This window comes from Rattus norvegicus, chromosome 7 (assembly GCF_021556685.1).
Source record: "Rattus norvegicus strain SHRSP/BbbUtx chromosome 7, alternate assembly SHRSP_T2T, whole genome shotgun sequence".
In the NCBI taxonomy this organism is placed as follows: domain Eukaryota; kingdom Metazoa; phylum Chordata; class Mammalia; order Rodentia; family Muridae; genus Rattus; species Rattus norvegicus.
In genome coordinates this window covers 41226556-41240430 of record NC_141540.1, presented here as the reverse complement: position 1 = coordinate 41240430, position 13875 = coordinate 41226556, and the positions used below count along the sequence as shown (strand labels likewise).

The window sequence follows — 13875 nt, the reverse complement described above, 5'->3', positions numbered from 1 at the left end:
GGAACACATGGGCACTGGAAAAAATTTCCTGAACAAAACACCAATGGCTTATGCTCTAAGATCAAGAATCGACAAATGGGATCTCATAAAACTGCAAAGCTTCTGTAAGGCAAAGGACACTGTGGTTAGGACAAAACGGCAACCAACAGATTGGGAAAAGATCTTTACCAATCCTATAACAGATAGAGGCCTTATATCCAAAATATACAAAGAACTCAAGAAGTTAGACCGCAGGGAAACAAATAACCCTATTAAAAAATGGGGTTCAGAGCTAAACAAAGAATTCACAGCTGAGGAATGCCGAATGGCTGAGAAACACCTAAAGAAATGTTCAACATCTTTAGTCATAAGGGAAATGCAAATCAAAACAACCCTGAGATTTCACCTCACACCAGTGAGAATGGCTAAGATCAAAAACTCAGGTGACAGCAGATGCTGGCGAGGATGTGGAGAAAGAGGAACACTCCTCCATTGTTGGTGGGATTGCAGACTGGTAAAACCATTCTGGAAATCAGTCTGGAGGTTCCTCAGAAAATTGGACATTGAACTGCCTGAGGATCCAGCCATACCTCTCTTGGGCATATACCCAAAAGATGCCTCAACATATAAAAGAGACACGTGCTCCACTATGTTCATCGCAGCCTTATTTATAATAGCCAGAAACTGGAAAGAACCCAGATGCCCTTCAACAGAGGAATGGATACAGAAAATGTGGTACATCTACACAATGGAATATTACTCAGCTATCAAAAACAACGAGTTTATGAAATTCGTAGGCAAATGGTTAGAACTGGAAAATATCATCCTGAGTGAGCTAACCCACTCACAGAAAGACATACATGGTATGCACTCATTGATAAGTGGCTATTAGCCCAAATGCTTGAATTACCCTAGATCCCTAGAACAAAGGAAACTCAAGACGGATGATCAAAATGTGAATGCTTCACTCCTTCTTTAAATGAGGAAAAAGAATACCCTTGGCAGGGAAGGGAGAGGCAAAGATTAAAACAGAGACTGAAGGAACACCCATTCAGAGCCTGCCCCACAGGTGGCCCATACATATACAGCCACCCAATTAGACAAGATGGATGAAGCAAAGAAGTGCAGACCGACAGGAGCCGGATGTAGATCGCTCCTGAGAGACACAGCCAGAATACAGCAAATACAGAGGCGAATGCCAGCAGCAAACCACTGAACTGAGAATAGGTCCCCCGTTGAAGGAATCAGAGAAAGAACTGGAAGAGCTTGAAGGTGCTCGAGACCCCAAAAGTACAACAATGTCAAGCAACCAGAGCTTCCAGGGACTAAGCCACTACCTAAAGACTATACATGGACTGACCCTGGACTCTGTCCCCATAGGTAGCAATGAATATCCTAGTAAGAGCACCAGTGGAAGGGGAAGCCCTGGGTCCTGCTAAGACTGAACCCCCAGTGAACTAGACTATGTGGGGAGGGTGGCAATGGGGGGAGGTTTGGGAGGGGAACACCCATAAGGAAGGGGAGGGGGGAGGGTGATGTTTGTCCGGAAACCGGGAAAGGGAATAACACTTGAAATGTATATAAGAAATACTCAAGTTAATAAAAAAAAAAGGGAATTATGATAGGAGATAATAACTAGGCATAGTTTACCAACAAATGTTTAATTCAGCCTCTCACCATGCATAATTATGTAACCATGTTTGCTACCAGACAGGTATGTCTTCCTGTTTACAGGACAAGCCTGGCCAGACATCTTTTTGTCTTGCTGAAATTGTGCTCTTTAATGCAAAACAAGTTTAGGTGGTGACTGATCCAAGGAATGGGAGAAGGAGGAAGGGGAACTATTGGGGGATTTGTGTAAAGATAGAGCTTTTGAAATGTGGATATTATGATTTCTTTTAATAATGTAAGCAATGATATCACTGCTTGGGTAAGCACAATTGTCATTGTATAAATATAGAAGGCTCAAGTTATTTGTGGCCACATGCCTGAAAATCAAAAAAAAAAAAAAGCCCCTCTGTCTGCATGTCTCCACCACTTATCTTTAGATGCTTTTGAACTCTAAAGCTTGAGAGACAGACGTTATGAGTTAACAGAAACCTTCTCTCTTGTGCACACCATTCTTCCTTGTACCACACCCATCACACCAGACCTGAAGAGCACTTGGCATTATCTGTTCAACTCTTCATCATGACTTCAAGTAATACCTTCCACAAACATCCCCATGACATTCCTCCCTCTGTGGTCTCATTTATTGACCAAGATGCTACCATCCATGAGCATGGCTAATTAAACAAAGAGCAAAAGTAATGAATTGAAATATTGCTAATAGCGGGATCTGGGGGGAAAATATACAAAAGTTCTTCTTGCTATTCTTTCTACTTACGTGTATATTTGCATGTAAAATAAATGAAGAACTTAGGAAAAAGAAAATTACCACATGGACAAGGTAAAGCCCCATATTAAATCCAGCAATAAATACTGTTGAATCTATGCAACCACATGGATTTATTAAAACACAGAGGTTGATTTTTAAACATCTATTTTGTACTTATTACTTAAAACTTTCATATAAGCACATGATGTGTTTGGTCAAATGCACTCCCAGTTTCACCATACCATCTCCTCCACCAAGTCTCTCTCCCAACTGTGTGTACTTATTTTTTAACCCAGAGTTCAATTACTGCTACCAGGATTGCATGAGTGTAGAGCCATCCATTGGGAATATGGGCAACCTACCATGGCCACATCTCTGAAAAAAACTGACTACCCACCCCTAAACTATCAACTGGCAATGAATCCTGAGCTATGGGAAGGACTTCATATTCATCCCAATATATGGCTGATTTGATCTTGTATGGGTCTTATGCATACAGCCTTATCCTCTGGGGGAGGGGTCTTATTTGCAATGTCCATGTCATTGTTTCACAACAATGCCCTCTTCCACAAAGGTATCTGGGTTTTCTTGTCATTACTACTACTCTTCTAAATTAAGTGACTTCATCTCTCTACCGAACTCAGAGGATTCCCTGAGCCACCCTCCCTACATCTATGCCTTTGCTTATATCCACTAAATACAGAGCCTTCATATACAAACCAGGTCATGGTGCTCCACTGCTCAAAAAGCTTTACTTCCTATTTCTCACATGGTAAAACTCAAATTCTTTATTTGGTAATAAAGATCCTATATTAACTACCTTCTTCGACCCTGAGTTCATCTTGTCATAGTCTCATTTTCTTCTTCCTATGCCACACTGCTATCTCAGATAGCAGATGAATAGGGAAACACAGACTAGGTACCCTACTACTCATTTCTGCTTTATTTCTCTTTCGTGACAGATAAGTTGACTACTGTTTTGTCTCTTTCCCCTGAATGGAATGCAGTTTCCTTTGGGGGGAAAGTCATTGCCATGGTTTTGTTTACTATGGAATCTCTGTCACCTACAATAGTGTGTGTGGCACATAGGGGGCTTTAAATAAACCTTGAAAGAAAAGTCAGATGAGCCATAGTGCTACCTTTCATTCTGGATTCAGAAATTCCAAGTCAACTTCCATCGCCAATCTAAGAAATTCCACATTCCTCTTGTCCAAATTAGTCACTAGGACTGAATGAAGAAGTAATGGCTTCTGGTTCACTTAATGCATGGAAATAAGGTTAGCACACAGTAGAGACATGATTTTAAATGAGATATGGGCAGGCTCCATGGAAGTTCCCATTGGGTCCTGCTATCCTGTGGGCATATGATGCACAGGTTCCTGTGTATGGAGTAAGGATGGCGTAGGCAGAGGGAGAGGAAAAACCCCATGTTGTTTTCCTAATGCATTAATAAAGCCAAGTTCCCATTGTGGACCAAAGGAGAAATATTAGGAAAGTAATAGATTATTTCCAGTCATAATTGCGGTAATGATGACAGCCGTAATGAGGAAGATAATATTAAGTCTGTTGCATTCCCAATTCTCCTCTAAGCCTATCCACAACAAACTATATTATGAAAAGAAGACAGAACAAGAACTATTTTATTTTCTTCTGCACACAAGAGGGCTTTTAATAGTTGTATTCTGTCTATTACCCAAAGCAATGCCTACGAAGGGAACCTCCCACTCACTGCACTGAAGGGGATGGTGCTGCTTTCTGAGAAGCCCATGGCTATGTGTTAGGATGAAAAGAGCATTTGTGACAATAAATTGTCATAGTATATTCTTGCAAATTTTTAGAATAAAATATCCTAAAATAATAACTGATAATAACTGTTTTACTTTGGACAACTTGCTTACCATTTCAACAGTCTGAACAAGAAATGTCTCCTGTAGCCTCAGGTACTTGAATGCTTGCTCCTCAATTGGTGACACTATTTGGGCAGGCCAAGGAGGTATGGCTTCATTGGCTGTAGTATCCCACTGGATGCAGATACATTCTCTGACATTCAGTGTCTGGGCTGGAAAACAGGAACAATGGTTGCACAGACCAAGTGTTTTCGTCTTCCAGTGGAAATGGAAGAGATAAAAAAAAAAGTGTGTCTCATTGAAATGGGCTCTCGAGCCACTAGCTGAGCATTATTAGTGTTTTTAATGGCTCTACAGTTTCCCCTGTGGATAAAGGCTTCGCTGATATTACTATAAACTATTGTTTTCTTCAACATGCTCTATGCCATTTTAGATGATATAATTATATATTTCTTTAATGCAATTAGTGTGGACTATTTTTCTTTGGAATGAGAGTAAACCAAAAATCATTGATAATTATTCTTATAGGACTCTAGTACAATGAATAGAAAATGATCATGTTATTAGAGTATTATAGTTTTCCTTAAAAGTAAAGGCTTGTGTGGTCTCTATGATCTCTCCTGATAAGCCTTCACTATGTATCCATGAAGAAAGACTAGGACACTTGCTGCAACAAGTTTCCATGACAGATTGACTCTATATTATCTTTTAAAGAAAACACAAAGTATCTGGGTAACAGAGAGGAGAGAGAAGGCATAAACTATAATCCATGCATGATTCCAATCTGCAACTGAACAGCTATTGGGTTAAGATGTTCTTGTTTTGATCATTGTGAAATAAGAAAAACAAGACACTAGACTCAAGAATGCCACTTGTTAATTCTACAATAGAATCCATCCTATTGAACTTTTTCTTGAATGATTTGAATAAAGACCAAAGTGACCTGAAAACCTAATCTGCCAGCACCAATACAGATGGGAAAATATGAGCAACACTCATGATCCGCCGGGGAATTAAAAAGAGCAAGGCAACCTCGATTGTTACTAAAACAAACTATCTGTGTCAGAAGATAAATGTATACTTGTGTTTATTAAAAAGGAAGATGGGAATAGCAAAATTCCATGTAGTGCTTAGTTATTCATTCCAGTCTTCTGCTAGGAGGCAAGGATATTTTTAAAATAAATTATAAATTGTTTCCCAGTAATTCAACAAAGCTCATCTCAATGAGGAAAGAGAGTCCCAGGAAGAACAATGTGACTATGAATATGTTCATACACACACACACACACACACACACACACACACACACACCACACACCCAAGCATTACAGTCATCCAGTGGAGATTTCAAATGAAACACAAACATCCCCCACTGATGTGGTATTGTGACCTACATGAAGGCATGAGAAAGATGTGCTGATTAGAATAGGGATGCTGAAATTGTAGGCACTAAGACACAGAGCAGGAAATGGTGAGAGAAGACCCTAGAGAAACGAGGAGAGGAGTTATGGAGACACTAACTTATATTGCAGCAACATGACTTTGCCATCTAGACACGAGGAATGGACACAGACAGTAAACCAGGAAGCAGCCTGCCTTTACATGTGTTGAATATTGGTTACTCTGACAGTGACATAGAGGATAAATGGGATGCAGAAGAGGGAGGATTGGATACAACAGGCACACCTCTGAATAATGGCCAGAGATTCAACTGTGTTCAGTGCCACTGTGGATACTCCAGGATACTTCGGAGTCAAAAGAAAGAGAAATACATGAAGACCCAAGACAAAAAGATAAAAGAGAGTTCCACAGGAAATCGTAAGAGTCTCAGGCCACAAAATCCATTCAAATAGATATTCACAAAAGAAGTGATTTTTCCAGATTGAATGCAACCCAGAGATCCATTAAAATGAGGACTTTGAAATGATCCTCAAATTTTCACAAGCAGACTGATTATTCGGCTTAATGGATACACCTTTGGTAGAGGGGCTGCGGTGGAAGACAAATTAGAGTGTAACTTTAAAAAATAAATAAGAAATGGATATGCATCACATGTACTAGCTTGAAAAGCATGGCAGGGAAGGAAAGAAACAGCAGTAACTAAAGTAATAGAAGTGATGTGGCTTGGTTTACAGGAAAAGGAGGAAGAGTGGAAGAGAGTAGAACTCTAGGTTTCAGAGAGAATGGGTTGTAAGGAGAAGGGCTGTGTATCACATCTTAATAAAAAGAATATAGAAAAAACCGTAGGATGTGTGACTAAGCTGGTGGACGAGGGTGGCAGAAACATCGAAGGTGAACAGTTCTTCAATGAAGTCTTGTTGTTGTGATGGTAGCTACCTAAGGCCCATATTTCTTATCCTACTTCTTAATTTACATGCCGCAACTCATTAGCAGAGGGTTATTTGAGAATTCCTGTTCACAAAGAGCAAACGTGGAGCCTGCTTCCTGATGGTACTGTCTCAGGGAAAGGAAGTAGCATGCCAGGTAACCATATCTTCCTGTTAGAGCAGACAAGGACTCTGGCTTATTTCTTCCTGTGGTCTGGGCTTGGCATGAAGGAAGTGAGGTAAGTTCTTGATACAGCCAACATGCTAGCATGTATGATAGATTGGTCTGGATCAGCCTGCTTGTCTCACTAGTCACATGACACACATATTCTCAGTGCCAGAGGGATCAGTGTTGTGGATGAAAGTTTCACTGAAAGATATAAAGATGTGGTGAATATATTCTTTCCTTCTGCCGCTTGTCTGAAATTGATGGCCAGTTCTTTCTACCTTTCTTTCCTTTGTGAGCGATGCTTCTGCCAGTCATCAGCAGACAGAGACTCTCACCTCTACCCCCTATTTCTTTTTGCATTTTAAACCATATTAATATAAAATTCTTGCCCAAAAGCTTGCTTTTAAACCATTCTGGAGAATATAATGTGTGAAGAAAATTCTGAGAAACCAACCAGATTATAGAGGTTTTAGCAACGGAAGCATGGCTTCGTGGGTTAATATTTAATTAACATGCTACCTACTGTGTTCTGTTCTAAAGGGGCACTTTGCAAGTATGTTGTGCAATAAGGTCAACTTCAGGAGACTGTACAATCCCAGTTAGTCACCTCATACAAACAGTTGGAGAGGTTTGGTGACATTGGCTTTAGGGAAAGAAATTGGAGAAAAAGCTATTGAGAACACAGAGTGAGGTACGTGTTGTATGTGCTCCATGCAGCAAAATTCAGATAAAACAAACGGTTGATTTTTAAAAAGAAGAATCCTTATTTGTGTAGTGGTCTGTAAGGGTTCTCCTGCATGGAAGAAGATGTGGATATCTTTCTACTCTTAGGTTTTTGCAATGCTTTAAGCATCCTTTATGTGTTTGCGATGAGACACAGAGCACATGGGTCTTGGTATCTGTTGTGACATTGGAAGCATTAAAACAGAAAAGTGAACTAAGCTTAAGTTTCAGGGTTTGTGCCATAGTGATTTGGTATTACATTCGAAAGCTGGCTTAACTCTATAAACAATTAGTAAGGCAATTTACTACTTAGAATAATGAATTTAACTCATAATAAGGATGTTTGGGGAAGGTTGCTGGAAGATATTTCAGAACTCAGATCTTGATGAAATATAAAAAACATTGCTGGGTTGGGGATTTAGCTCAGTGGTAGAGCGCTTGCCTAGGAAGCACAAGGCCCTGGGTTCGGTCCCCAGCTCCAAAAAAAAAAAAAAGAACCAATAAAAAACATTGCTATTGAAGAGACCCATATACCAGTCATGGAGGTGAGGAGGGTAAAGGCACATGTAAGTAGGAAGAGAGAGAGAGAGAGAGAGAGAGAGAGAGAGAGAGAGAGAGAGAGAGAGAGGAGAAAATAAGTAAATATGTAAGAGAGCATATACTATCCAACCTTATCACTGAGAGGAAAGAATAAGGAAATGGAGATGTCAGGATAGACTGAGACAAGGTGCTAGAAAAAGTAGTTCATGTGCACAAAACCTTACATGGTAGGTGCCAAGAGACCTACTGATGTCTGCTGTCAACCAAGGAGATACTTGATTATAACCACATAATAAGTGAATCTAGATTAAGTCTAAACATGGGGGTCAATGGCATAGATAAGAGGATGTCTTAAGAAACAGAGCTTCAGAAGGGAACTTGAACCCCAAACTGGAATATTGAGACATCACCTTTGATCATCCACCTTTATTTACCACGAACTCTGCAACTTCTGTCTCTCTCTGCAACCTGAATGTTAGTGGAGATCCAACACATCAAACAATAGTAGTTGACCTAATTTTTTGCCATAATCAATAATTCTCTGGCTAGACAGGCAAGGTCTCCTTGATCAAAATGGCTGTCAAGACTCCACTGCTAGTACCTCATGGATGGAGGTAGGAAGAGGCTGTTGACAGAAAAGGGAAGGAACAAAAGAAAATGATATACACTCATCAGATGAGAATCCTTGAAAGAGCGAGTGTACTCTCATGGGTCCTTACTCTCATTCAAACCACAGAAAGCAACAGCATCAAGAAAGTGGCCAATACCACAACACCAAGGGGGTCCTCGGGTTCTACCTCTGATGAGTATTGTCTTCACAACTTGGGGCAACCTAGTCCCTCCATGGTATTTCTGCCAATGAGAAGCATCAGCTTAATTATGCATGGCCATGATATCTAAAATTTAAGGCAATGTTTGGCATGGAACATATTCTAATCTGTTGAACTGAGCCTGCCACAAGGGCTTCAGAGTGTAGTCCATTGGAAGCTAGACAAGAATCCTTTTAATCTCACTCCATTTGTCTTAACAACAGGAAGATGTATGTCTGCTTCATCTTGTACACATAAGCCAGCTCCCTGTAGGCCATCATGTTGTAGGAGATGGCTCCTAGGGACATGAGAGGCAGCTTTCAGCTGCAAGCTTCCTTCTTTGAGTACTTGCTCCCTATGTCTCTTGTCCTCTTGCCACAGGTGTGACCATCTGAGATCACCAGTATCTCATTAAGGAACAATGTCCAACCATGGGGAAATAACACGGTGTTTATTACTCAGGTCATGTGGGGTCTGGGAACAGTGAAGTGCCTTTGTTTTACTGTTTGTAGACAGTGTTTTCTAATCTACACTTGCACATTAACTGTGCTCATCAAAGCAAAGGATAAAGTTGCTCTTAGGATTTGCAGGTACCTTGGTGCTACAGCACCACAGAAGAGCATCGTGGCACATTGACATGTAGCTTTTAACTTTTGTCATCTGAGTCATCTGGAGTGCTTCCTGAAGTGTACATTGCTGGGCCTCATACCTAAGACCTCATAAGTGAGGCCCGAGATTTGGCATTTCTACCAAACTCCCAGGTGAAGTCCATACCAAGGAGCAAGTCCTTTGAAATCAATATTTTACTTCATTTAATGCTAATCAGGACTCTGTGAGGGAGGCCTTATATTCATCTTCAGGGTAAGAAGCATAGGCACACAGAAATTTTAACATTTGACTTCAGCTTCAAACCCACAAAATTCTACTCTGAAATGTTATTTTTATAGCACCAAGCTCTATGCCCTTCCCTTATCTATTTGGGGTCATGTCAATGACCTATATTTATAGCCTAGTGACAACAAGCAGTTAGTGGCACATCACTAATTTCATCTGTGTGCCTATGGAAAATGCTATACTTTCAAGCAGAAGAGCTATTACATTTTTATACTGGGGGAAAAGTAAGCATGATATGGTTTGTCTTTCCAAAAGACTGGTGTGTTGAAGACTTAGGTCCACTGGTGCAATAATCAGGGATAAGCTTAGGAAAGTAATTGGTTTGTGTAGGAACTGACCTAATCAGTGTAATATCCACTGATGGGTTCATAAATATGATGGTGCTAATGGAAGGTGCTAGAAACTATGGAAGATTGCTCTTGATTAGAGACCGTGGGTAGACGGTAACAAGCCTTGACCGGTATATCCTATTCTAACATTCCCTTTGTGTGTCTCTGGTTTTTTGAGGCCTTGAGGGAAGCAGGGTTTCACAATCATGTTCTTCCCCCAAGGCTTCTAGGCTTCTGCCTTGCTGCAGGTCTAGAAGCAACAGATTCAGCACACCAGAGACTGAAATCTATGAAACCATGAGCCAAAGCAAGTCTTTCCTCCATTCCTCCACTAAGTTGTCCTTTTGTCACAGCGACAAAAAAAAAAAAAAAAAAAAAAGACTAACACGGGACATTCAAACCTTTTTAAATAGATTTATTCAGTGTCCTTTTTTATGAAAGTGTACATGGCCCAGGCTTGGAAAGAAGATTACAGCATCAGCAAGTGTCTTCAAAGATCAATTCCATTTCCTGCAGCTAATGCTGGTTTTAAAGTTTTTTGGCTACATTTTTACCTCTTCCTTGTATTAACAGCTAAAGTTCTATTGAAATGTTATTACGTTTTTCCTGGATAAAAATTAGTTTCTCTGTGGAATTTCCCTATTGCAAAACCAATTTCTTCCTTATATTCCTTCGAAAGTTAAAGCAAAAAAAAAAAAAAAAAAAAAAAGATTATGAAGTGACCATGAAGAATTTCTGCCTGTTTTTCAAAAGTATTTTCTAGCTAAATATCAGACCCATTTTTTTACAATGTTCTTTGAAAAAAAACCCACTCTGTTCCATATTTGAATTTTATGCATGTAGTTTAACAATAGCGACATTATGATTCTAAGAACTTGCATTGATTTTTAAAGATCTGAGTAGAAATAAAAGTTATAATAAAAAAAACCTTTGGATTTAAGCTTAAAGAATGTTGGATTTGAGCTTCATGTTTTGTTTTGTTTTGTTTTAAACTGGATTTAATCAGAAAGCCTCTTCTCAGAAGGCTACCCTTTCACGGTACCAGAAGTTGTGATATAAGCTTCTAAGGAAGGAATGTAACCCATAGTCAGCCCTACCTGGCTATGATACCTATAAACCACAGCAATGAGCAACATGATGCCATAACCCTAAGCATGAAATAGGGTCACACACAATCTGGAAGTGACCAGTAGTTCTTGAAATTATGGAAATTATACCTGGTACTGGAAACATAGTTGGACACTAATGGCTAGTATAGTCACGGATCTTAGAGAAGGATCTACTACTGCCACCTTACCAAAGCAGTATATCTCCAACTATATTCTAAATATTTGCCCTTATTTCACATATAAGTATAGTGCTCACCTCCCATTAAAGAAAGTTCACTTTGCAATAGAAGAAACCATTACATGAGACCACAACGGGTTTAAAAAAAATACAGAAAACAATTGACCTTACGATGGCAAATGTCAACTGATGTATCCACAATTCCTGCACCCAAGGCTTAGGGATCAGCACAAAAGAGAGGCAGAAAGATTGTAATAGCCAAAGAAATAGGAAGTCTCGGGCAAGATTATACCTCCTAGAAATGTCTGAGAAACTACATCATAGAGTCTTACCAACATGGCTGCTTAAACATGACCTGTACAAGAACAATGCCAATTTCCAATAACATGGAAAGTGGAACTCTCATGGGACCTTAGCATCAGACAAACACTGACAGGCCACTAAGGAATGTGGACAGCAGGAGAAATAGACTTCTCCAATAAAGAACCTCTGAGCTAGCCTCAAGTGGCCAGCCTGGAAATCATATACACATATGAAACATTGTACAGACAGCAGGTTGTATTTATGTCTTTAAGTAAAGAGGTCATTAATTTGAAAGAGAAAAAAGGAAGACATTGTGGGGGTAGGAAAATTATATAATTATATTTTAATTTCAAAAATAAAAAGAATATGAAATAAAAAAATAATTTATGTCATGATAAGGATTTTTTATTAGCACTGTAGTCTCTTAAAGACATGTGCAATATACATCATCATAAAATACTAAATGTTGTATATTCAGAGAAGTTCCTGGTCCTAATTGTATTCATAAGACTATTTTCAGCATATTTTCATTCAACAAGTGTTTTTGACACTTGTCACAGACCAGGCATTCAGCATACCATACCAAGAAGTTGACCATATCAAACAACAACAACAACAAAAAAGCACATAGGTGAATTAAATGGAGAACAAAGTTACACCTTAGGTGATTTTTTTCATATACATGTAATAAAGTTTGATTTACAGATTAAAAATAGTAAGATCATAATACAATAATAATAACTATAATAATAATAAAAATAGAAATTTATATTGACTTAATGTTCTACTACCGTAAAGAGACACCATGATCACAACAACAAGTCTTATGAAGGTAAACATTTAGTGGTGGCAGGCATACGGTTTCGTAGACTTAGTCCATCATCATCACAGCAGGAAGCATGATGGCGCGCAGACAGAGATTGTGCTAGACAAGTAGCTGAGAGTTCTACAACCAGGTCTGTGGGCAGCAGGAAAAGAGAGCACCACTAGGCCTTGCTTGGGTATTTTGAAATCTAAAAGTCCAACCCCAGCACTCCCTCCAACAAGGCCACATCTCCTAATCCTTTTAAATAGTGCCATTTCCTGATATCAGGACAGCATTCAAATCTATGATCCTATGAGGGTCATTGTCATCCAGGCTACCACGTATACCAATTTATTACAATAAAGTTATATGAATGGGCTGTATCATTCAAAATACAGTTCATTTCATGTTCACCTTTACTTCTCTGATAATGTAGGTACAATATCAACATGTTCAGATGAAGCTAGATGAGTAGCATGAGCATTGTGACACAGTGTTAAGGAATTACACAAGTGGTACTTGAACACAAGCATTGTGACACGACAGTCTGATAATCAAGGAGACTAATAAATAACTAATGGGTAGGTAGTATATACCGCATGGATACTCTGGTCAGAGACAGTTCACGTCTCAAGGATGACAGAGCAACTGGGCAGGCAAGTTTATCACATTACTAGAAACAGAGCACACTTTGAAACATAGGAATCGTTTGTTTCTGGAGTTCTCGGTTGTTCGTGAGCTTTTAAAAAAATTAATAATAATTTTATTAACCATAACATAAATTTTAACACACGGTGATTCTAAAATTAATTTTTAACATTTTTCTTTCTTTCTTTTTCACAGACTCATACAAGTCAAATGTCCAAAGCCCAAATGTCAGACCTCCTTAGTGGGCCATGAGCCTAAGAGTGTTTGCACCAGAAGGCTTTTTCAGAATCTTTCACACCACACACTGTAACAGGCTTACATCATAATACAGTTACAAAGGTGAATTTTGAAAATATATTTGGTGTCACCTCAGTTACATAAGAGAAGATAAATTTGGACAAAATAGCCTGAAGGCCCATGGGAAAAAAACATCTAAAACCAATGCTTCATTTAAGAGTGCAAGTCATGTTTTTACTACTGCTATTGTTCCTTTTCTTTCTTTTGTCTTAAAATGTCATATCTTAATTTGAACACGAAGGAAGGAAAATTAGTTAAAAGTTGGAAAAATATCATCCTAAGACAACTGTCTAGTAAAACACTAGAACCTTCAGGGAAACACCACCAATCTATTGCTTCCACAGGGAGAAAGCTTTGATCCCACTCAGAAGGATTATGAAGCAAGAACCATGAAGAGAAACCAGGATGTTCAACTGGATGCTGCTTCTCTAACGAGAGATGACCTAATGGCTCCCTTTCCTTTTAGAATTGCTTTTTATCCCAGCAAGCAAGAGTGGGGATCTTTGAAGAGTGTAAGTAAAAACACAGTCAACCACCAAAG

The 13875-nt window shown here is 39.1% G+C and overlaps 1 long non-coding RNA gene and 1 pseudogene across 1 annotated transcript in view; both read left to right on the top strand.

The window, feature by feature from the left end:
* The window catches only part of LOC148004638 (uncharacterized), a 266612-nt gene that overhangs the window by 100741 nt on the left and 151996 nt on the right, over nt 1-13875 (top strand). The gene's annotated exons all lie outside the window — the stretch shown is intronic.
* Nucleotides 5766-13875, top strand: part of Taldo1-ps2 (transaldolase 1, pseudogene 2) — a 43728-nt pseudogene continuing 35618 nt past the window's right edge.